Source organism: Copadichromis virginalis, linkage group LG3, assembly GCF_057382275.1.
Source record: "Copadichromis virginalis isolate Kocher_CV1m ecotype Utaka linkage group LG3, C_Virginalis_male_GT1.1, whole genome shotgun sequence".
Taxonomy (NCBI): Eukaryota; Metazoa; Chordata; class Actinopteri; order Cichliformes; family Cichlidae; genus Copadichromis; species Copadichromis virginalis.
Genome location: NC_140620.1, coordinates 9,133,599 through 9,158,009, shown reverse-complemented (window position 1 = coordinate 9,158,009; position 24,411 = coordinate 9,133,599). Strand labels below are relative to the sequence as shown.

Genomic DNA, 24,411 nt, shown 5'->3' with positions numbered 1-24,411 from the left:
TCCGAGGCCGGGTCGCAGGGGCAGCAGCCTAAGCAAATTTATTCAATTTTACTATAATGATGTATCAGTCACAGTCTTATAATACACCTTCTTTTCTAAGAAGGTTATACTTAGTGCATGTGTGAGTATATGTACAGTGAACTGGCTTTACACACCATGTGTCCTTTTAAACCAGATTTAATCAGTGTGTGTGTGTACAGTAGACTGGCTTTACACACCATGTGTCCCTTCAGAACAGACTATACTTTGTGTATATGTGTGTGTGTGTGTGTGTGTGTGTGTGTGTGTGTGTGTGTGTGCAATTTTAAATGACAGACCCATCACAAAGCTTTCTGATGATCCAAAAGACCTAGAGCCACTTACACCAAATCACATCCTCCTGATGAAAGGAAAACCATCTTTACCACCCGGACTATTTGACCCTCAGGATATGTATCTGAAGAGAAGATGGAAACAGGTTCAGTACATCTCAGATCTTTTTTGGAAACGATGGATACGTGAATACCTGCCTTTGTTACAGGAGAGACAAAAATGGAACCAAAAGAAGAAGAATCTAAAACCTGGAGATATAGTAATTATAATGGATTCTTCTGCACCGCGTGGTTCCTGGCCGCTTGGAAGAGTTCTGGAAGCCATTCGTGACAAAAAAAGGACTTGTGCGATCTGCACGTTTAAAAACAAAGACTAATATTCTGGAAAGACCTGTAACTAAACTTTGCTCGTTACATGAGACTGTAATCTAAAAGTGTGTTATTTATGTTTATTTATGTGAATGTATAGGTCTAAAGTAGACTGTATTAGTGGCTCCTTATTTTCTTTGTGATTAGAATTGCCATGTCTGATAGCCATTTCAATTAGGGGCCGGGGTGTAGGAGCCATTCTTGGGTTAATACCTTATGTGGTCACTAGAGGTCACCTTTTTCTGTTTTGATTATGTAATGTAAAGGTATTTAAGGTAGCCGCACGTAATCGGCGTCAGGTGTGTCATTGAGAAGGCAAACAGTTTGTGACCGTTGTGCTGTTATGCTATGTCGATACGGAATAAAGACCAAAAAGGACAAGATACATACTGCTGGATTTATTGGACTGTGAACTTAATTCATGCATACCAGTGACATCGCGTCATCCCCGTTAACGACCACCTCAGTGGCTTCAAGCGTAGGCTTAGCCTCTACAATAATAATTAGACATTACATTGGGGACGGCTGTAGCTCAGAGCGGGTCATCTACTGATCGGAAGGTTGGTGGTTCAATCCCTGGCTCCCCCTACTCTGCATGCCAAATATTCTTGGGCAAGATATTAACACCAAGTTTTCTCTGGTGCATCCATCGCAGTATGAATGTGTGTGAATGGTAGTTAGTAAGCACTTAAAGCATAGAAACAGTGCTTGTGTGAATGTGGCACGTGTTGAGAGTAGCAAGGTGATACATAAGAATCAGCCCGATTATAATTGATTATTTTAACTTGTTTGATCTGCTGCTCACAACAATCAAGCACAAGCAGACATTTTGAATTTTCATAGTTTTACAGCTTTTCTTGCAGATACAAACCTTACTTATTCATAGTACACAAAGTAATTTAGCAATAAACTTTTAAAGGCAGAAAACCTTCTTTTTTCACTTTATGCTATAGAAACTTCAGGTTTTTAAGACTAAAGATGAGCTATGAGCTATTTTTCTGTCATTTGATTTCTGACAGTTTAAAGAGTCGTGCTGACAGATTTCTGTCATTGTGACTTTTTCTTCATCATGTAGAAAAACAGTTAAATATGTGACTCCTTCACAGTGACAGGAAGTTCCACTGGTCCGGCCCATTAAGGTCAAAGGGGGCTGTCTGTCGCCCCCCATGTAAAGTCAGTGTGACGCCCCTGGTGTGAATCATGGATAACAGGAACTGTTAACGCTCTAGCATAGCATCAATATATAGGAGAGCAAGCATGCCCGGTCACTGACGACACATGCTAGCTGTGCCTTCATTAGCAGTTAGCATTAGCCATGCTAGCTTCCTGTTACTGTGTTCATGTGCTACGTGCTGATTGTCGCTGCAGTGATTGGCTTTTTTGGACACACACATGGGGCCTTGGAGGCCAGCTGCGTTACTCAGAGCTTGGTGGGTTGGGCTGCTGCATTCATTCACCCCGTCGCTGCTGCCTGCCTAAAGCCCCCCCCCCCCCCCCACACACACACAATTTTTACAACACTCCAGTTTGAGTCTCATTATATTTTAGTAGTTTCTGAGTTGAGGAGAATAACAAGACATTTAACATTCGATGTAGCCTCATTGTTGAGTATTAAGCACAGATTAAATAAAGACGTTTAAACTGAAGAATATCTGAGCGGATGGTGCAAACAGCAAACAGCTGCTGCTGAAGACGCTGCAGTCCTCAGGTTGGAGGAACAGACAGTGACACACAGACAGGTCGGCTGCAGTAACACTTTAATACAGGACAGCATCAACAGTAAGTCTATCACATGGTCACAGAGTTATCACAGTACAGTCACAGGAACACGGTTACAACATGACAGCAGCTGCTGAGCCAGGCTCCCTGCATCATCCAGAGAAATAAAAGCAAACTATAAAGTGAGGCTGGAGCCGACAGCACTGATGCTTTTCTCTGTCACATGTCAGTCTCTTTGGATTTCACACTGCTGAGTTTAAAGACGTATGAAATGAGCCTCCACCCTCTGCTGCTCCCTGAGCTCAGCTCACGTCTGTCATTAGGCCAGTGCAGCAGCTGACTGCATGTTTGAGGCTGAAGGTGTTTTTCCTGTTAGTGATATTCAGTCACATTCCTGCTCTGTGTGTGCGTCTCTATAACATTCGTGTCCCTGCAGTGCTGATAAATCAGGATGTTTAAGGAGCTGAAGTCAGCAGAAACAGACGGAGCAGCTCAGTCTCACTGTTACATTCACTTTGTCACAATATTCAACTTTAAGGACACTTTCAGCAGACCTGAGGGAAATCCCAGAGATAACACTGTGTCAGGCTGCACACAAGCCGAAGGCAGCTTTTACAGTTTTTTACAGACGCTAGGACACATGTCTCAATACTTAGGTCACTTTTGCAAAACTCTTCACACAATTCTCCTAACTGACCCTCAGCTTGGCAAAGCAGTTCATTTCACATTCAAAATGCACTACAACTACCAAAACACTTCATTCAGGTCTCAAATAAACACATTCCTCCAGAACACTAGCAAAGGTTGACAGCCGACAAACACACTTTGTCACCCACAAAACAATGACCTAAAAAACACTAACAACATGTAGCATTACACAGTGTTTTCCTGTGTAAAACAAGGACACATCTCTGTTCATAATTTCAATATATGTTACTGGAATGAATCAGACATCATGCAGACTTCGGTAATATTTGTTTATGTATTTTTATTTTCTTGCACTACGAAATCCCAAAATACAAGTATTTATATACACACCATCCACTGATACACATATCAGTGGATGGTGACACACTGGTCCATGTTTACGTCACAAAACCTATTCAGCAGTTGTCTCCTTTTGTAATGAAATTGAAGGAGTAACACCTTTGTAGATGTTCATCTACAATGAGAATCAGCTGTGGCTGGTCAAACTGCATTTTTAGATTTAAAATATGTTTCAATAAAATATTGCTGTTGAATTTTGCTGTCTTATTCAGTTTTGCATTATGTTATTGTTTTGACCATAAGGTTAACAGTTTTGAAAACAGTATGTAAGCACATGCAAAATGTCCTGTCCGTACAAAGGTTTTTGGCAGTTGTTGTGTCTGAGTGAGAAGATAATTCATGAAATTTGAGAGATGTAGTCATTGAATGCATTTTGTGCCAAAACAATGATAACTGGTCCTCAGTTTAGCCCACATAGACTTCTGTTGTGCTCACTGTGTGAGGAGTTTTGCAAACGTGACCTAAGTATTGAGAAATGTGTCCTAGCGTCTGTAAAAAACTGTAAAAAAGCTTTTCTACATTGAAGAACAGACGATGACTTACACAGAGGGACATCATCATTAGACCTGCTCAGTCTGTGGGTTTGCTCACAAACAAGTCAACGCTTTGAAACTTTCACCTGTTTTTTTCCGCAAGTTTTCTTTCTCTCGCCATTAAAACCAAACTGCCGTAAGATTAGAGACAGTTTATTTGCTAAAACATGAAAGTGATTATGTCCTGGTGTGTTATTTTCAGACTTGGGGAAAATTCTGAGAATTAGAGAAAAATAATAACAAAACGAGGCTAAGAGCATCCATTCATGCAGGGATTACCATGGCAACAGTCCTCTTCTTCAGACAACACTCATGTGTTAAGTATCAGCAGCTACAAGGACTGAAAGCATAAACACTTCAGTCTGAAAATAGATTTCTTTGGTTTGTTTTGCGTGCGCGCGCGTGTGTGCGTGTGTGCATGCGTGCGTGTGTGTGCGTGTGTGTGCGTGTTCATGCGTGTGTGCGTGTGTGTGCGTGTGCGTGCGTGCGTGCGTGCGTGTGCGTGCGTGCGTGTGTGTGTGTGCGCGTGTGTGTGTGCATGCGTGCGTGTGTGTGTGTGTGTGTGTGCGTGTGTGTGTGTGTGTGCGTGTGCGTGTGTGTTTTAGAGAGTACATTTTAAAAGACTTACTGAGAACAAACACAGTGTTTCTTGAAAGTAGCGAAGCTGCACAGAAGAGAACGATTTGTAAAGTTAAACACAGACGGCTAAGTGTTTGAGTCTGTTTCGTACGGCGCTTGCTGTTTCACGGTGCATCACAGGATAGTTGTCATACAGTCACGACGCTACAGATAGAAAGCAAAGGAAACTAGAAAAATTTGCATTTCCTGCGAAAATGCAGTGTGGATGCTTTAAAGCTGAAGCTGTATGCAAAAAGTAGCTGAAAAAGCTGAAAAGTTGCAGAAATTGTAAAAACTTTGCAGAAGCAAAGGAACTTTGCTAAAATGGAATAACTTAGCAGAACTGCAATATCTTAGAGGAAACATAATACTTGGCAGAAATACAATAGCTTAGCAGAAATATTGTAACTTACCAGAAACATAACTTCTCAAAAATACAAGAATTTAGGAGAAATAGTATAAGATAACAGAAAGAATATATTTAGACAAAAATACTTAAGCATTACAGAAACACTATGATTTAGAAAAATAGTACAACATAGCAGAAATACTGTGATTTACCAGAGACACTGTGATGAACTATGAATATTGTAATTTTAAATTAAGACTATGTTTTAGCACAAATATTATAATTTGGCAGAAATACTATGATACAGCACAAATACTCTGGTTTAGCACAAATATTATAACATAGCAGAAATACAATTATATAGCAGAAATGCTATATTTAGAAAGAAAAATATAATATAGTAGAAATAGTATGATTGAGCAGAAATACTACAATATAGCATAATAACAATGATTTAGCAGAAATACTATGATTGAGCAGAAGTACTAAGATGTAGTAAAAGTACTTTGATTTAACAGAAATACAAATATGGAGGAGTAATACTTTAAAATGGGAGAAATATTGATACACACACACACATACACAGAGCCTAAAGGGAAGAGTATTTGTGCCATGGAGTGTTAAGAATGTGAGGTCCATATTAGAAAAGCTGGTAAAATCATAAAAGTTTGCAGAATTGTAATAAATGATGAATTTGAATTACTGGTCTGTGACAGTGTATTAATTTGTAGGGAAAAAAACATGTTGACCAAGGTGGAATCGAACCCACGATCTTTGGCTTGCAGACCCGTGTCATTACCAACTGCGCCACTGGGAAAGAGAGGAGCCATTTTGAAAAACAGGGTGATGAGCAGTCAGAATTAGATCCCGGTGAGAGGCGAAAAACGCCGTTTTTTGGAGTTACAAAACGTTGTGTAACTCAAAAACTAGGTGGACTAGAGGCATAATTCTTGTACTGGGTGAATCAGCGGACTTTGGTGTACTTTGACTGCGATTTTCATTGCTCTTTGTACAACCGTCGCTGAGATATGACGAGAGAGGAAACGGAAGACCTCAGACATGATTGGCTGGCTGGGAAGCCGTGCAGGCCCTGATATGTGATATGTGTCTGAGTCCGCACAGAGGATTGGCTGCCTGGCAGAAATATATAGAAATAGTATGATTAAGCATAAATACTACATTTAGCAGAAATACTATATTAAGCACAAATCCTATAAAAAGCAGAAATAGTATATTAAGCACAAATCCTATTAAAAGCAGAAATAGTATATTAATAAGCACAAATCTTATAAAATAGCAGAAACAGTATGATTTAGCACAATAGTAATAAGTTAAACAGAAAAATTGGAAAAGCAAAATGGACAGCTGAAGAAATGCTGAACATGCTGAGGGTCCCTCAAATATACTTGTTAAATGAAAAAAATCAGCAAAAAAAATATATAACAGCCACACAATCAGAAATATGTATACATAAGGAAACACACATGCACAGAGAGACACACACACAAGATCCAATTCAGTCAACCAGTCTAAATATATTGAATTTGAATCTTAGAATGAGATCATCCCATTAAAAGGCCTTCTCTCTCTCTCTCTCTCTCTCTCTCTCTCTCTCTCTCTCTCTCTCTCTCTCTGTCACACACACACACACACACACACACACACACACACACACACACACACACACACACAGGGAGAGAGAAGTAAGTTTCTAGCTCAGTCAGCCTGGGAGCTGCTGAATTTGAATCCACCAATCAGAGAGCCTGTGCACTTTTTCCCGCCAAAACAGGTGCATCTATTTACACACGCAGCACAGAGAGACACAGGATTATCCGGTTGTTCAGTCTGACGTCACTAGCCGTGTCTGGGTCTAAACTCCGCTGCAGGTCCATATATCAAACGATCAGTATGGCATTACTGTGAGTTGAAAAACTGTCTAAAGTCTTTCATCTTTAATAAAATGATCAGCGTTCTGCTCTACCAGGTGTAACAATTGAGTTTAACATCCAGGCATCCATGAAAACAGAATTTATGACATTTAACGGAGTTAGAAGTTAGCAGGGAGTTAGCTCGCTAGCTTCTATCTAAATACAATATAGCATGTCCTGACTGCGGGGTTTTGGAAACAAATTAAAACGTACAGCTCTGTTATCACTTCCAGCATAAATGAAGACAGGAAACTAAACAGCAGTGACGTTTGTAGGGTTACTGAAGTTTGGCTAGCTGGTATATAATGATGTGCTACGTGACCGCTAGCGACACAGCTATGTTAGCATAATATAAACAAGCTAACTTTTTTTCCACTTGATAAAAGTTACCGTGAGTGTTCTCGGTGGTCAGGAACAAATGTAATTGCATGGCAGGATGCTGTAAACGGACCAAACTTCAGCCAGGAGAACAACTGAGATAATCCATCCACAATACGAGGTTAGTCATTCATATACTGCTGCATGGGCTGGGCTGTAGTTACATCCTAAGGTTTTAAAAACTGAGCTTAAATAAATGATTAGCGGTAATAAAAGCCGAGGGAGGTCAACAGTGATCGCTGACTGTTTTAGGAGCTTTTTGAGCTCAAATAGAAGAAAATACATAACATTAAACATGTTAAGATAAGATAAGATAAGATAACCTTTATTAGTCCCACACGTGGGAAATTTGTTTTGTCACAGCAGGAAATGGACAGTGCAAAAGTTATGAGGCAAAAATTAGAATACAATAAGAATAAATACAGTACACAACTGTACAGAATAGAATAAAATAAAATACTATATACAGTAGAATAAAATAAAATAAATATACAATAAGATAAAAATAGAATACAAATACAAATACTATATACAACTGAGTAAAAATACAACGATGACAGAAAGGATTATTGCACTTAGTATTATTGCATATGTATGGATGTGTGTGCTTGATCAGTTAAAGTCTTTATTATGGAGTCTGACAGCAGTGGGGAGGAAAGACCTGCGAAATCTCTCCGTCCCACACCGTGGGTGCCGCAGTCTCCCACTGAAGGAGCTGCTCAGTGCTGTCACAGTCTGCTGCATGGGGTGGGAGATGTTGTCCATCAGGGATGACAGCTTAGCCGCCGTTCTCCTGTCACTCACCACCTCCACTGGGTCCAGAGGGCATCCTAGAACAGAGCTGGCCCTTCGGATCACCCTGTTCAGTCTCTTCCTGTCCCCAGCAGAGATGCTGCCGCCCCAGCAGACCACGCCATAAAAGATAGCAGAAGCCACAACAGAGTCATAGAATTTCTTCAGGAGTGGGCCCTCCACTCCAAACGACCTGAGTCTCCGCAGCAGGTACAGCCTGCTCTGCCCTTTCCTGTAGAGGGCGTCTGAGTTATGAGTCCAGTCCAGTCTATTGTTCAGATGAACACCAAGGTACCTGTAGCTGTCCACAGCCTCAATGTCCATACCTTGGATGTTCAGTGGTTGCAGTGGAGAATGCTTGTGCCTGCGGAAGTCTACCACCAGTTCCTTGGTTTTACTGGCGTTGATCTGGAGGTAGTTCAGCTGGCACCAGTCCACAAAGTCTTGGGTCAGACCTCTGTACTCCTTGTCGTCCCCATCAGTGATGAGGCCGACTATTGCAGAGTCATCAGAGAACTTCTGCAGGAAGCACTGGGTGGAATTGTGGGAGAAGTCTGCAGTGTAGATGGTGAAGAGGAACGGAGCCAGAACCGTTCCCTGTGGGGCCCCCGTACTGCAGACGACCCTGTCCGACACACAGCCCTGAGTCCTCACATACTGTGGTCGGTCGGTGAGGTAGTCCAGGATCCAGGTAGTGAGGTGATGGTCCACTCCAGAGTTCACCAGCTAACAACACAAATGCCATATTAAACGCAGACTACTTTAGACCCGGAAGTAGGATTCGTCGCGTCATCACTGAACAACCGGATTGCAGTCTATTTCTCATAATGACGACTCCCCTCAAACAAATGACCATAATTTCCTAACGGTAGGGCCTAGAGCGGTCATTCTTACACCGTTTTGTTCAGAAGAGATGGGGGAATCTTCAAGTGTTGACAATTTATCATTAAAATATGAATTTTTAGAGATACATGACATGGATGACTTGTTGACTTAGAAGCCACGAATTCCCCAATATGCAAATTTGAATGCCTCAGACCACATATATGATTGGCTGGCTGGGAAGCCGTGCAGGCCCTGATTTGTGGATTTGAATTCCTCAGCCCTCAGATATGATTGGCTGGCTTAGAAGCCATGAAGGCCCCAATATGCAAATTTGAATGCCTCAGGACACATATATGATTGGCTGGGAAGCCGTGCAGGCCCTGATTTGAAAATTTGAATGTCTCAGTCCTCACAGAGGATTGGCTGCCTGGGGACCTGGCAGAAATATATAGAAATACTATGATTAAGCATAAATACTATATTTAGTAGAAATACTATGTTTTAGCACAAATACTATAAAAAGCAGAAATACTATAATTTAGCAGAAATACTATATTAAGCACAAATCCTATAAAAAGCAGAAATAGTATGATTAAGCATAAACACTACATTTAGTAGAAATACTATGTTTTAGCACAAATACTATAAAAAGCAGAAATACTATAATTTAGCAGAAATACTATATTAAGCACAAATCCTATAAAAAGCAGAAATAGTATGATTAAGCATAAATACTACATTTAGTAGAAATACTATGTTTTAGCACAAATAGTATAAAAAGCATAAATACTGTAATTTAGCAGAAATACTATATTAGGCACAAATTCTATGAAAAGCAGAAATAGTATGATTAAGCATAAATACTACATTTAGTAGAAATACTATGTTTTAGCACAAATCCTATAAAAAGCAGAAATACTGTACTATGATTTAGTAGAAAAACTATAAATAATCAGAAATACTATATTTTGCACAAATCTTATAAAATAGCAGAAATAGTATGATTTAGCACAATAGTAATAAGTTAAACAGAAAAATTGGAAAAGCAAAATGGACAGCTGAAAAAATGCTGAACATGCTGAGGGTCCCTCAAATATACTTGTTAAATGAAAAAATCAGCAAAAAAATGCACAGGGAGAGAGAAGTAAGTTTCTAGGTCAGCCTGGGAGCTGCTGAATTTGAATCCACCAATCAGAGAGCCTGTGTACTTTTTCCCGCCAAAACAGGTGCATCTATTTACACACGCAGCACAGAGAGGCACAGGATTATTGCAGCCTATTTCTCATAGTGACGACTCCCCTCAAACAAATGACCATAATTTCCTAACCGTAGGGGCTAGAGCGGTCATTCTTACACCGTTTTGTTCAGAAGAGATGGGGGAATCTTCCAGTGTTGACAATTTATCATTAAAATGTGAATTATTAAAGATATTTGACTTCTAATGCACCATAACTGAGTAGAGCGAAGCAAAAACTGGCTTGACTTGCCCTCAAACAACGCTTTGTAACTCGAAATCTATTTGGAGTATCGATATCATTCTTTCACCGTAAGAGACAGCAGGCTTTGGTGAACAGTCATGGAAATTTTCAGGTCTCTGTGGAAATCCAACAAAAAGTTATGACGAGAGAAAAAAGTGGTTCATTTCCAGGGTTTGAAATCTGAAGAAATCTGAGCGACGGACGAATTTTCTACCCTCAAACAAGTCCAACTCATTTCAGAACGGTAATACGTGAGAAAGAAATTCTTGAATTGTGAGCGTCACGAGTGTCTGAAGATATACCGGGACAAGCCTCATGTCTTAACTTTGCTTCGTTAAGGAGATATGACGATTCGAATATGCCTCTCATTACAGAAATGCAGCGGTGATTTTGAACAAACTCTCCATTGACTTTATATGGAGAGTTTTCCGACATTGTGTTGGTCTGAGGAAATTTGCGAAAGTTCTATGAATACCGCAACAATGATAGTGACATTTTCGGAAACCCAGCAAAAATACCTATGTTTTGATGTATAATTTGTGGAAGTTGAGTGAAGATTGAGCAAGTAGCAAGAAGTTGTTCGGACATGAAGAGAAGACTGCAAAACCTTCAGTGGCACACTGGAAGCCAAGTGCATAGCAACCATAACAACGCATGTATTTTGTGAAAAATCACAATTTTGCAACTGAAAACTTTAAGAGGCATAAAAGTAAAACGGTAAAAGATTTGAAAAAGCTGAATCATACCTGAATAGCCCAATAATTTGAGAACATTTTAAAGTTTGAATGGTTGTTCTACGTGAAAATATGAGGAAGTAGTTAAGTTTCAGAAACAAGCAAATTTTAGCAGAATTGCAGAAGTTTCCCATTCATTTCAATGGGACAAATTAAGCTTAATATTTTAAAAAGTATAATAGTGAAAAATACCAAAAGACATAGCAGGAATTAGCAGAAATAGCAGAATATTTTAAAATTTGAACGGTGAAAATCGGCTGAAAATTGTGGAAGTAGTTAAGTGCCAAAAAGTGTACGGGAGTCCCAAGAGGAACTCAAGAGTGTGGATGCTTAAAGCATCCACACAACAAAGCAGCACTCGAGCTATGCTACAAAGAAATATCAGGCTCACTGCTGCTGAGTCAGCGTTGAAGCTGCCTGCTCTGGATCAGCTCTAATGGCACTTTGTTTCAGAGTCAGCATGTGGCCTGTTGGTTCATATTCTACATCATTGAGTCGCTGTGATTGTAAAGTGCATATGATACAACTCTCACAGATACTGTGCAAACCAAGCGAGCTGTTCAATTCTAAAGCTTTATTTGTCTTCATTGGGGGACAGCACCTCCACCTCCTGCTGACTGTTACAGCCACGGAGCAGCTCCTTCATCCCCACAGTCACTCTGTGCAGTGCACACACACACATCGCTGCTCCCACCACACCAGTGCTCTCTACAGTCTCAGCTGACTGCAGAGACCCTGTAAATACAACATTTGCATAACGACTGAACGTCTTTCTGTGAAATAATGTGAATAATGTTGAGAGTGAAATCGCCGTCACTCCCAGACTGCACGTGAGACGTTATCATCTGTGCAGCAAAAGGATTTAAGCAGCTGCTTTTCTATTGTTCATGTCGACAGAATCATCAAATAAATCAAATGTACACTCTGACGATCATGAGTGGGTTTGTTTTCTTTCTTTTTTTTACAGAGAGTAGTGAGAAACAAGTCTGAGCATGATTCTGTTTGTGCTCGTTCAGCCGTGACTCAGCAGCTAAAGCAGGGGTGTCCAACATACGGCCAGCGGGCCACATCAGGCCCTGATACACGTTCATATGTCAGTTATTATTAATGATTAATGTGGAGCTGAATCTTCAGCCCTGCTGGTCCCCATGCAGACAGAGGTGGGACCATGCAGCCAATCACATGCTAAGACAGACTGGGTCACACCATTATGCTAAAGAAGGACAGCAAGTTTTAAAAAATAGCCTCTGTTAAAAAGACTAAAGTTAGAGTTCAGAGTTGAATATTAGATTAAATAAAGTTAATACAAAGTGTCTTTGAAATACAGAGATGCAGAAATGTGAGCATGTAGCACACCCATATGGAAAAACATTAGAAAAACTTATAAAAGACTTGCATCAGATTTGGCCTACTTCATATCTATAAGGCACATTTCATTTATATAATTTTTCAAGGGATCTTATATCTGTTTTCACTCTTATATGCTTTTCATACAAGTTTCACACAAGACAGATACAAACTTTATGAGATTTATATAGATCTTTTCCATATGGGCAGAGCCACGGCTCAGAGTCTGACTGAGTATCAATGAGTCTCACAGGCTGAATGTGCGTTTAAAGCCATTTATAAATGTAATTACTGCATGTGGTCTGACATGTAAAGTCAGTGTGACACCCCTGCTCTAAATCATGGACTAAAGGAACCATTAACGCTCTAGCATAGCATCAGTTTATAGCATAGCAAGCATGCCCAGTGACGACACACGCTAGCCATGCTTTCATTGTGTGGATGCTTAAGCATCCACACTATTGAGTTCCTCTTGGGACTTCCGTACACTTTTTGGCACTTAACTACTTCCACAATTTTCAGCCGATTTTCACCGTTCAAATTTTAAAATATTCTGCTATTTCTGCTAATTCCTGCTATGTCTTTTGGTATTTTTCACTATTATACTTTTTAAAATATTAAGCTTAATTTGTCCCATTGAAATGAATGGGAAACTTCTGCAATTCTGCTAAAATTTGCTTGTTTCTGAAACTTAACTACTTCCTCATATTTTCACGTAGAACAACCATTCAAACTTTAAAATGTTCTCAAATTATTGGGCTATTCAGGTATGATTCAGCTTTTTCAAATCTTTTACCGTTTTACCTTTATGCCTCTTAAAGTTTTCAGTTGCAAAATTGTGATTTTTCACAAAATACATGCGTTGTTATGGTTGCTATGCACTTGGCTTCCAGTGTGCCACTGAAGGTTTTGCAGTCTTCTCTTCATGTCCGAACAACTTCTTGCTACTTGCTCAATCTTCACTCAACTTCCACAAATTATACATCAAAACGTAGGTATTTTTGCTGGGTTTCCGAAAATGTCACTATCATTGTTGTGGGATTTATAGAATTTTGGCAAATCTCCTCAGACCAACACAAAGTCGCAAAACTCTCCATAGAAAGTCAATGGAGAGCTTGTTCAAAATCACCGCTTGATTTCTGTAATGAGAGGCATATTCGAATCGTCATATCTCCTCAACGAAGCAAAGTTAAGACATAAGGCTTGTCCCAGTATATCTTCAGACACTCTTGACGCTCACAATTCAAGAATTATTTTCTCACCTATTACCGTTCTGAAATGAGTTAGACTTGTTTGAGGGTAGGAAATTCGTCCTTCGCTCAGATTTCTTCAGATTTCAAACTCTGGAAATGAACCACTTTTTTCTCTCGTCATATCTTTCTAATGGATTTCCACAGAGACCTGAAAATTTCCATGATTGTTCACCAAAGCCTGCTGTCTCTTACGGTGAAAGAATGATATTGATACTCCAAATAGATTTAGAGTTAGAAAGCGTTGTTTGAGGGCAAGTCAAGGCAGTTTTTGCTTTGCTCTACTCAGTTATGGTGCATTAGAAGTCAATTATCTTTAATAATTCATATTTTAATGATAAATTGTCAACACTTTAAGATTCCCCCATCTCTTCTGAACAAAACGGTGTAAGAATGACCGTTCTAGCCCCTACGGTTAGGAAATTATGGTCATTTGTTTGAGGGGAGTCGTCATTATGAGAAATAGACTGCAAAAATCCTGTGTCTCTCTGTGCTGCATGCACCTGTTTTGGCGGGAAAAAGTGCACAGGCTCTCTGATTGGTGGATTCAAATTCAGCAGCTCCAAGGCTGCTTGACTGAGCTAGAAACTTACTTCTCTGTGTGTGTGTGTGTGTGTGTGTGTGTGTGTGTGTGTGTGTGTGTGTGTGTGTGAGAGAGAGAGAGAGAGAGAGAGAGAGAGAGAGAGAGAGAGAGAGAGAGAGAGAGAGAGAGAAAGCCTTTTTATGGGATGATCTCATTGTAAGATTCAAATTCAATATATTTAGACTGGTTGACTGAATTGGATCTTGTGTGTGTCTCTCTCTGTGCATGTGTGTTTCCATATGTGTCCATATTTGTGATTGTGTGGCTGTTATATTTTTTTTTTTGCCAATTTTTTTCATTTAACAAGTATATTTGAGGGACCCTCAGCATGTTCAGCATTTTTTCAGCTGTCCATTTTGCTTTTCCAATTTTTCTGTTTAAGTTATTACTATTGTGCTAAATCATACTATTTCTGCTATTTTATAAGATTTGTGCTAAATATAGTATTTCTGTCAAATTATAGTATTTGTGCTAAAACATAGTATTGATTTAAAATTACAATATTCATAGTTCATCACAGTGTCTCTGGTAAATCACAGTATTTCTGCTCTGTTGTACTATTTTTCTAAATCATAGTGTTTCTGTAATGCTTAAGTATTTTTGGCTAAATATATTCTTTCTGTTATCTTATACTATTTCTCCTAAATTCTTGTATTTTTGAGAAGTTATCATGTTTCTGGTAAGTTACAATATTTCTGCTAAGTTCTGCTCTGCTATTGTATTTCTGCCAAGTATTATGTTTCCTCTAAGATATTGCAGTTCTGCTAAGTTATTCCATTTTAGCAAAGTTCCTTTGCTTCTGCAAAGTTTTTACAATTTCTGCAACTTTTCAGCTTTTTCAGCTACTTTTTGCATACAGCTTCAGCTTTAAAGCATCCACACTGCATTTTCGCAGGAAATGCAAATCTTTCTAGTTAGCATTAATGTTAGCCATGCTAGTTGCCTGTTACTGACTGTGTTCATGTGCAACACGCTAGTTGCTGCAGTGATATTTGATGCTCCACAAACACTGATTTGATTGGCTAACATTGGTCTGTACTGTTAGTGGAGTAAATTCAGTCTGTTCGTGAACGTGTGCAGAGTCTTTTGACAACAGTGTCATTTAGTTTTGGTGATAGTGGATGAGAAACAGTTTCACTGTTTGCCAAAAGAGCTGCACCGTTTGGTGGGGGCAGATCACATGTGTACTTTAAACTTACTGCACTTCTGATTGGATCTTGTTTACTGACAGAGGTGTTTAGTTATCGTCCTGTTTTCATCATAAAAGTCAGTGAAACTACTGTGAGTCCTGCCTGTGAGTACAAACATGCTAAACAAGTACCTCCCTTAAAACATGACCCATGAAAACTGTCGATATAAGAGGAAAACTGCGGTGAATCAACCACTGTGATTATCTTTAAAGACAAACCACAAAAAGAAAACAGTTTCCACCCTTTACATGTAATCTCAGCATAATCACTTATCCTCACAGCCACAGTGAGTGTTTGTGTATTTAGCTGTAAGTGAAAAATGTCACATCACACATTAAATGAAAGCTGTTATATGAAAAAAAAATCCCAAAGCAAAATAAAAACCAAATGAATGAAAACATCAAATAAGTTTCTGTTTAAACTCAGAGGCAGGAGTTTCAGGTCAGAGGTCAGTGTTTACAGCATCATCAAGATTAAACAGAGAAACAGAAATATGAGAGAAGACCCAAAATCAAAAATACCAGAAGAGACGTAGGTGGAGCAAACCGCCTCTCGCCAGCATTGAGTGGTGGAGCTGCAGGTGAGAAACAGGAGACAGGTGTGAGACATGATCTACTCCCTGCTTTCTACAAAGTCTCATCACCAATATCTTCATAAAAGAAAATGTCAGAGGAAGGTTTCCAGCACCATGTTGCATTTATGCCTTGAAGGATTAAGACAGTTCTGAAGTTAAAAGTGGGCCAACCCAGTGCTAACAAGGTGTACCTAACAACACGAGCAGTGAGTGTAGATTGTTGAGAACAATCTACACTCACTTATATTGTCATTATTACACTAATTGTCCTATAACTCCTAGTACCTCAGCCTCATGTGTGCAGACGTTTTATCCAAGGGCCTTCATACTGCTTTAAATTCTCTTTAATATTAATTTCTTTCTTGATCAAATTAAATAATCAAGGGGCTGTAACTGAAAGAACAATGCTCCAAGTGTCCTGCAGTGCACCCCCTACCCCCCTTAAGCAAGCAGTTTGGTGACAGGAAAAGAACCACGCGCAGCCATCTGAGAGGCCGGCTGAGGTGAGGGGACGTGGACAGGACAAAAGACACGCTGGGGAAGAGAGCCAGGGAATAATAATTACTAATGATTCAATGCAGAGAGGTGTCTAAACACAGAGTGAGTGACGAAGAAACATTCAGTGCATCATGGGAATCCCCCAGTACACTGTTAAAAAAAACATCCTAAAACAACAGTAATATTCCGGCAGCTGGGGCGCCAAAATACGACCGTGAAATAACAGAAAATAACTCCCGCATAAAAATACGGTTATTTCCAGTAATGAAAATACAATTAGTTGCGCTAATTTGACATGGGATCTCGCCTTTTTCAAGTGCCGCTAAACATTAAATCAGGAACATGTTAATGTGATTAAACAATGAAATCATCTATAAATAGGGGAAAAAACATCTTAAAAAAACGGTAATATTCCGGCTGCTGGGGCGCCAAAATGCGACCGTAAAATAACAGAAAATAACTGTCCCATAAAAATACGGTTATTTTCAGTAATGAAAATACAGTTTGTTGCGCTAATTTGACATGGGATTCTGCCTTTTCCAAGTGCTTTTAGACATTAAATTAGGAACATTTTTACGTGATCAAACTATGAAATTACCTATAAACAACAATCATAATACGTAAATGTACAGAAATATACAGTTAACAGTTGGTTTGAATAATAATTGATTGCATGCCCTGGGACAGACTGACAGAGGCGAGGCTGCCATATCGCACCATCGGCCCCTTTGGCCATCACTAGTAGGCGGTAGGTGAAGAGTCTTGACCACGGACACAACGACGGAGGGTGTCCGAGCCGGGTCGCGAACCAGCAATCTTCTGATCACAAGGCAAACTGCCAACTCTTGAGCCACGAACGGCCTAACCAGCAATGATAATAATACTTATGTGATGTAACACAAGCTTATAGGAATCATGTTATACACTTTCCCATAGCATTACATTTGAATTCAACAGTTCAATCTTTCAAATAACGGACAGATATTTGTGAGATCATGATACATTTGTGAATGTATTTTAACAATCTAAATATGCATATGTACAGACAGATACATTTAATACTCATGACAATTATGTTGTATTACATTACAGTGATTTAACGTTAATTTACATTCAAAATGTGAAGTCAAAGTCTATTTACGTAACTTTAATGATATTCTACAAGAACAGAACATTACTGTAAAATGCACAGTAAAGTACCTTCATATTAGGGTTTTTTCCTATGGTCGCAGCCATACCCGCGACCTTGTTGTTAGTTCACATTCATTGGCCGGTGCTTAGCATCATGTTATTTATATTTATTGCAATTCCTACCTCTACATTTCTTTTTCAAAATATGTAATTAGCACAGCGCGTCCGTGCAATGTTTTACATTGTGGCATGCAGAGAAAACTTAACAAGGAAGCTCACAGAGAGAGATTGAGCTTGTTATTTAACTCCAAGCTGGTAGGGGAGCTCTTCATTAAAACACTTGCCGGTGCTACTATGTGCCTCAAGGTTCAACAACAGAAATCACTCATGGTACAGCACTCTCTCTACGAAACAACAACTGTCAGTGACGCTGCACCACGGCGTAAACACAACATTCAAGATAACAGTTAAAAGTAACGTAACCATAAACAATAAAACAAGAACATCTAAACAGCAGCACATGTCCCAAGGCATGCTTTTTTCAGTTGAGGCAGCTCTCTAAAGTAAAACCTTTTATTTCTTTTTGTGACTTGGAGAGAGTGTTGCATGCATTTGTGACCACTCGCCTTGATTATTGTAATGGACTTTATATTGGCATTGATCAGGCTTCACTATCACGCTTGCAAATGGTCCAGAATGCTGCTGCTCGCCTGTTGACAGGGACACGCAAACATGAGCACATTACCCCTGTTCTTGCCTCCTTACACTGGTTGCCTGTCCATTTTAGAATTCATTTTAAAATTTTATTGCTTGCTTTTAAAGTCTTAAATGGCCTGGCTCCTTCTTACCTGTCAGACCTTTTACACCAATACACTCCACAAAGGTCTCTCAGATCATCTGACCAGTCACTCCTTGCTGTCCCCATGTTGAGACTGAAACACCGAGGGGACCGAGCTTTCGCTGTTGTGGCGCCCAAACTATGGAACAAACTGCCCCTCCATATTAGGCTGGCCCCAACACTTGAAATGTTTAAATCACTTTTAAAAACACACTTTTTTTCAAAGGCTTTCTAGGAGTATTATCAGAGTCAGTTTGTAGTCAGTTTTTAGTCAGCTCATTCTTAATCTTTTTACTTTGTTAATCTTATACATTGTATATCTTATTGTTTATTCTACTCATGTTGATTTATTTTTATCTTCTTTTTCAATTATATATTTATTTTGTTTATTGATTTCATTGTATGCTTAATGTATGGTTTTTAACTGCTACCTCTGTTTTATTATTGGAAAGCACTTTGGTCAACTTTGTTGTTTTTAAAAGTGCTATATAAATAAAGTTGGATTGGATTGGATGATGGGAGACATTTCTGGACGTATTTTTATGATCTAAATATGCATATGTACAACAAAATATATTTAACAAACAAGTAAATTGTGTTTTATTACATTTACAGTGATGTTATGTTATTTTACATTTGACGTGTCAGATCACAGTCTACTTATGTAAATGTAATGACATTCTAGAAAAACAGTACGCAACTGTAAAATACACAGTAAAATAATTTGACATTGCTATTTTTTGGAACAGTGTAGCCTAGACTGCAGCGTAACCAAGGTAACTGTAGTTGTGATTTGGCGCTGTATAAGGATCAGAGAGAAAGGATTGTGGACGACTCTACAAACTCACCCTCTGGATCAATTATCAGCTGGATGATGATGATGGTGTCAGCGTTCTCAATGGGAGTCTTTGACTGGTGCATTTCTGTATCGATGGCCAGACACTCATATATTCCACTCTCAGTCACATTCTGCAGAGCCGAGGACAAATTTCCATTGTTCATCCTTCTATCCATCAGATGCATGCGGCTCCTTGAAGGTGGATACTTGTTGGCTTGATGAGACGTCTTGCTCTGGTACAAAAGCACTTCTACTGGCTTCACGTCAATTCTCCTCCACACCACAGCCGCGATGGGATAATCTTTATGAACTTGACACGGCAGAACGACATCCTGTCCACGCACAGCTCTGATGATTGCCAGGTCTGCAGGAGAGGAGACAAAACAGGACAGAGAGTGTTGGTATCACTGAGACTGGGAATCATTGTTTCAAGTACCTGACAAACAGTCCCACACACACACATGCACAAACAAGCATTTATGTTCTGTTGTGAATAAAATATTGGCTCATGTGATTTGAAAGTCTTTCAGTTTTCATCTGCTGGGCCTTGGATTGTAAACTGCAGAGTGGATTGATCACTGATCAGTGTTTGTGCGTCTAAAGGTTGATACATAAATAGTGCAGTCAGTGTTTGACTGTCCACAGAGTCTCCAGTTCAGGTAATTTAAATAGCAGATGGAATCTGAAGTGGATTACTCATCCGCCCGGCGATGCATCAAGTAGGGTCTAAAAGCTCCTTTTGCTGCTGAGTGATGTCTCCCAGGAAAAAAGTTATATGTAGACCTTGTTGTTCGAGAAGATAAAAGGAAAAAAAAGTTTTTTTAAAAAAATTATAGTTATTATTATTATCATTTAAATCTTGTGTGACTGTTGTAGCAAGCACACTCATGGTCTGAATGCTTTGCTGTGCCAAACACAGGAGCCTTCAGCAGAGGAGACCTGCTCTACGCTCCTCTTGTGAAACTTTTTATTGTATTTTATGATTCACATCACTGTCACAGTGGGTAAAGGCCAAGTTAGTGAAAGACAGGAGGATGTCACATGATTAAATGTCAACAACTTGATTGGATCGCCAAGGGTGAGCAGGTATAAAAGTGAGGTGTAGAAGAGATTCGGGGTTCTTACATTTTGTCTTCTGACTTCCGGTGTTGCTGTCACTTGGTGTTTGCTCTCTTTGTGGTGGAGCATCACATTCTGTTCCTGTTACAACACACACAGTGGTAGTGAGGGCCAAATGAAACTTTCTGAAGCTCAAGTTGAAAAAGGGTTCATTACTCGAGGCTTTCCAACACCTTTTTGGTGACATCTGGTGGCCAAACTTATGAAAGGAGGATTGAATCTACAACTTCTTCATTATGACTGTACACTTAACAGAGCCGAGCTGACAGCTTCTGTTTAACGTTATGTTAAAGTTCTGTCACTGTACATTTCAGACCCGGGGGCAGAATTGCTGATGGCCTGGTTGTTATTTAGCAACAAGCAGAGCGTCCTCTTTTCCTCGCTGGCTCCATGACGACTCTCATTACCACACATACTGGTTCACTATCGCTCGCACAGAGACACCAAAGCTGAAGCAGAACTTGATGACTGATCACTAACTCTGATGAACCAAGCCTCGGCACAGTGTTCCTGAAGCATTGCATGAATTATTTTGACACGTGCTCGAGCTTCAGTGGTGCTTTTGTGTAGCTTGCCTGCGTAGCCAATTCAGTAAAAAACTTATAGAAAAACGTCTTATTTCATAGTGTAATCTTGACGTGCTTCATCTGGAGCACACTCTCTGTGTATTCACTTGCTAATTATTGTCAGTAATCACTTATTGTGTCTTGAGGGTTTTGCTAGCTTGGCTCTTAGCCGACTCGCTAGCAGCATGGCCTCTTCACCTGTCCCTCCTGCACTGTCCTGCTCATTGTGTCAGATGTTTAGTTACTCCTCAGCCTTCTTAAGCAGTAATGACACTTGAAATAAATGTAGCCTGTTAGCAGCTCACTGAATTGGAGACTCGGCTTCACACCATTGAAAAACCTGCAGCTAGACAGCCGGGCAAACAGGGTGACTGTGTGATGGTGAGGAAGAAGCATAGTCATAAACAGATGCCTCAGAACACCACCAACCTGTTCATGTGTCTGACCATTCCCCCCCTCTGCGACACCCCCTGGGGATCAAACTCTGGTAATTGGCAATTCTTTTCTGAGACATGTAAATGGAGTCGTTCTTATATGCTGTTTTTCTGCTCTGAGCACATTTAAGTTAGAAGTCAATTGTCTTCCAGGGGCCAGAGCAGGTGCCATTGTGCGTGGAACTTTGCCGAAACAATGTTGGACTCGTCGTTTTCTCTGGTCCCCTCCCCAATCGTCCAGGAGTGACCCAAAAAGCCCTGCAATGTCTCCAGAATTATGTAGTGGATTGAGGTGAAACACGTGTAGTGTGGATGTCAAAGAAGAGGAGTCTGTTGAGAAATTCACCTCAGCTATCACAGATTATTTTTCTTAAATGTTTAACATGACATTATCACATTCCTTTAAAGTTTTCAAGTTGATTTTAAGTTTAAGTGTAAAGTTTGTCTTTAATTTCTCGAGAGTATGAAAGCTGGTTGAGATGACACTCAGCACAGGTGTAGAGCAGGTGGAGCAGAGGAAGAAAGTGTCACGTCGACTCTCAGGGATGATTTTTAATGATTTTTTTAATATGATCCAATCAGGCTGCTTGTATGTGTGCGCGCGCCCGTATGTTTGGTATGTGAACGCGCGTCCACGTTTGTGATCAGCGCAGGAGAAAAGGCGCTGCCGTAAAGCGGAGTGTAGACGCGCAAGAAGACTTGTGCGGCGGACGAGAGGCGGGTGTCTCCACCGCGGCTCACAATCACGGCTCGCTGTCCCGCGGTCCCGCGGTCCCGTGAAGCCTGAAGAGACGATGAAGAATTAATTTAGCGCTGGGACTGGAACTAGTGTTCTAGTTTGTGTTTATCACGGACTCTTTAGGGCGCTGCACACTCGCTCTCTCAGCACATTCGCGCTCAGAAAGAAGCGCGAATCGTTAAAGCAGACTAACGTGGAAACAGGTGAAGAGACGAAGGTAAGCGATACGGTTCGTCACTGTGAAATCCAGCTTCATGGCTTTAACACTGAACAAATCCGGTCCGCACAGGCTCAGAGACAGACTTCATCCTTTTACTTTAACCGTACATGAAACATGAAGCTGAGACAGGAGCTCAGTGTCACAGCTGGAACAACATCAGCTGACATTAAAGAAAAGCAGACATTTGTTCCCTGATAGCAAAGATGGAGATGGAGAGCGTGAGGGAACTACAGAGAGGAGGACACGGGCTGCCCTGTGATTACACTCCACACAGTATCATTAACACTAATGAAAAGATAAAGTAATAAGTTACTGTAGCTCTCAGTTACAGCCTCATGTTTACTCCACATCCGTCTCTTTTCAGACATCAGCAGGAGGGAGGACGACCCCCCAGTGTGAGGACGACCCCCACCACATGAATGGGGGACAGGAGGCGCAGCTTCCAGCCCAGCTGGTAGGAAAGCCCTCCTCAACTTCTCTGTAACTATGGACTCTGCCTGTTGCCATGCGTGCAAGCGTTTCGGTCCACAGTGATGTCAGTCAGTGCTTTTTAAAGATGTGCAGGGTGTGAAATCTCCTGTTTGATTGTTAAATGTTCGTTCACTTTGTTTGTGCTCCAAATAAATTCACTTCATAGATGAAACAGTTCAATGTTGCCTCTGGTTTTGGTTCTGTGCCCCCATGAAAAAACACCCAGAGCCCACCCTGGTAAATCTGGCGTGGAAACGCCACTGCTGTCAAAATGTGTCTTCATGTATCAAATGTTGTATATAAAAATGCTCTTTCCACTCATTTTCATGTCCTTTTTCTGCACACTGAAATCTCAGGCAATGCTTAAACATGAATATATCCAAAACTATAAAGATGAGAGCCTCAAATCACTGCTTTTACTTCTCATGCGCTTGAATCAGGATCTGTCATTTAGCACAGAGACTTCAAACAATCAAGCGGTCCTTCCAAATCTGATATTCGAGCACACGGTAATAAAAACACTTGACATGTGGAAGATAATTAGCGCCGATGTCTGAATCTTCACAGAAATGCAAAAATAAACACGTAGAATAGAAAAGAAAACAGCAGATTTTTGGTCACATAAGAGAAGAAAACGCTGTTTTCATTTTCTTTCCAACATCAGAAGAGTCTAAATGATGCACGCGTGTAGAAACAGACACATATACCTGTGCATGAACACTGCTGTGCAGACAAAACACAGGATTTCCATCTTTCTCATGCAAACACTCACCTACAGAAGTTGTAAACAGGCAGAGAAGAATCAAAGCCAGTAAAGCTTTAGTGGACATGTTGGTGTTCTCAGCAGTGGAGGTGACGCTGCTCAGAGCTCCTTCTTCCTCTTGGGTTTGGGTGATGTGAGCAGGACACAGGGGTACAGACCTTTATATACTTGTGCATGTGTGTGTTGACAGCAGTCACATGCTCATGATGCATCTATCCATCACTGTCACACTCACTGTTCCCACCAGCACATCCACCCAGCTGAGCAGCTGCATGCATGTGTGCACATTCACACATGCAGCTGCTCAGAGTGACGTCAGGCTGCAGGTCAGTAACCATGGTTACAGGCGACGCTCTGAAACTTATGATCAAAGATGTCAGGTTATTGTTTCCATGCAGAATCAAGACTGAAGTCAAACAAATCCACTGTATGTCTAGATAGTGTGTTAGTGTCGTTTCCATAGTAACACTGACTATAAAAACAAAGGCGATCCATCAGTCCAGATCAATAATGTGAGCTCATTTAAGCGCACATGTATGTATTCAGAGAGGTTGATGTACTCGGTCCACCGATGGCTACTGACATCTAGTGGACATTTGATGACATTACATCAACAGTTTGTGTGAAATGAATAAAATGCAGATGTACTCTAGAAATAAAATACTGCAGAACTAAATAGAACACATTAATTCACACAAGGGGAAGTCATGTGACTGTGATGACAGATCAGCGCCATCAGAACACTGACTGATCTGCAGTCTGTGGCATG

The 24,411-nt window shown here is 40.3% G+C and overlaps 1 protein-coding gene and 1 long non-coding RNA gene across 4 annotated transcripts in view; both read left to right on the top strand.

The window, feature by feature from the left end:
• Positions 1-24,411, top strand: part of LOC146712613 (V-set domain containing T-cell activation inhibitor 1-like) — a 47,448-nt gene that overhangs the window by 17,577 nt on the left and 5,460 nt on the right. The window contains exon 1 of one of the 2 annotated variants that reach the window (XR_014919046.1): positions 22,803-22,862. The exons of the other annotated variant lie outside the window; for it this stretch is intronic. The gene's annotated coding sequence lies outside the window, so the exon portion shown is untranslated. Of the gene's footprint in view, positions 1-22,802; positions 22,863-24,411 lie in introns of those variants that run through there. 2 annotated transcript variants of the gene reach the window in all.
• Positions 22,108-23,055, top strand: LOC146712614 (uncharacterized). Of its 2 annotated transcripts, none has more exons than XR_014919053.1 (2): positions 22,108-22,405; positions 22,773-23,055. It is a non-coding gene; the product is annotated as an uncharacterized LOC146712614 (long non-coding RNA). The 2 variants fall into 2 exon arrangements; XR_014919054.1 differs by having other exon boundaries at positions 22,478-23,055.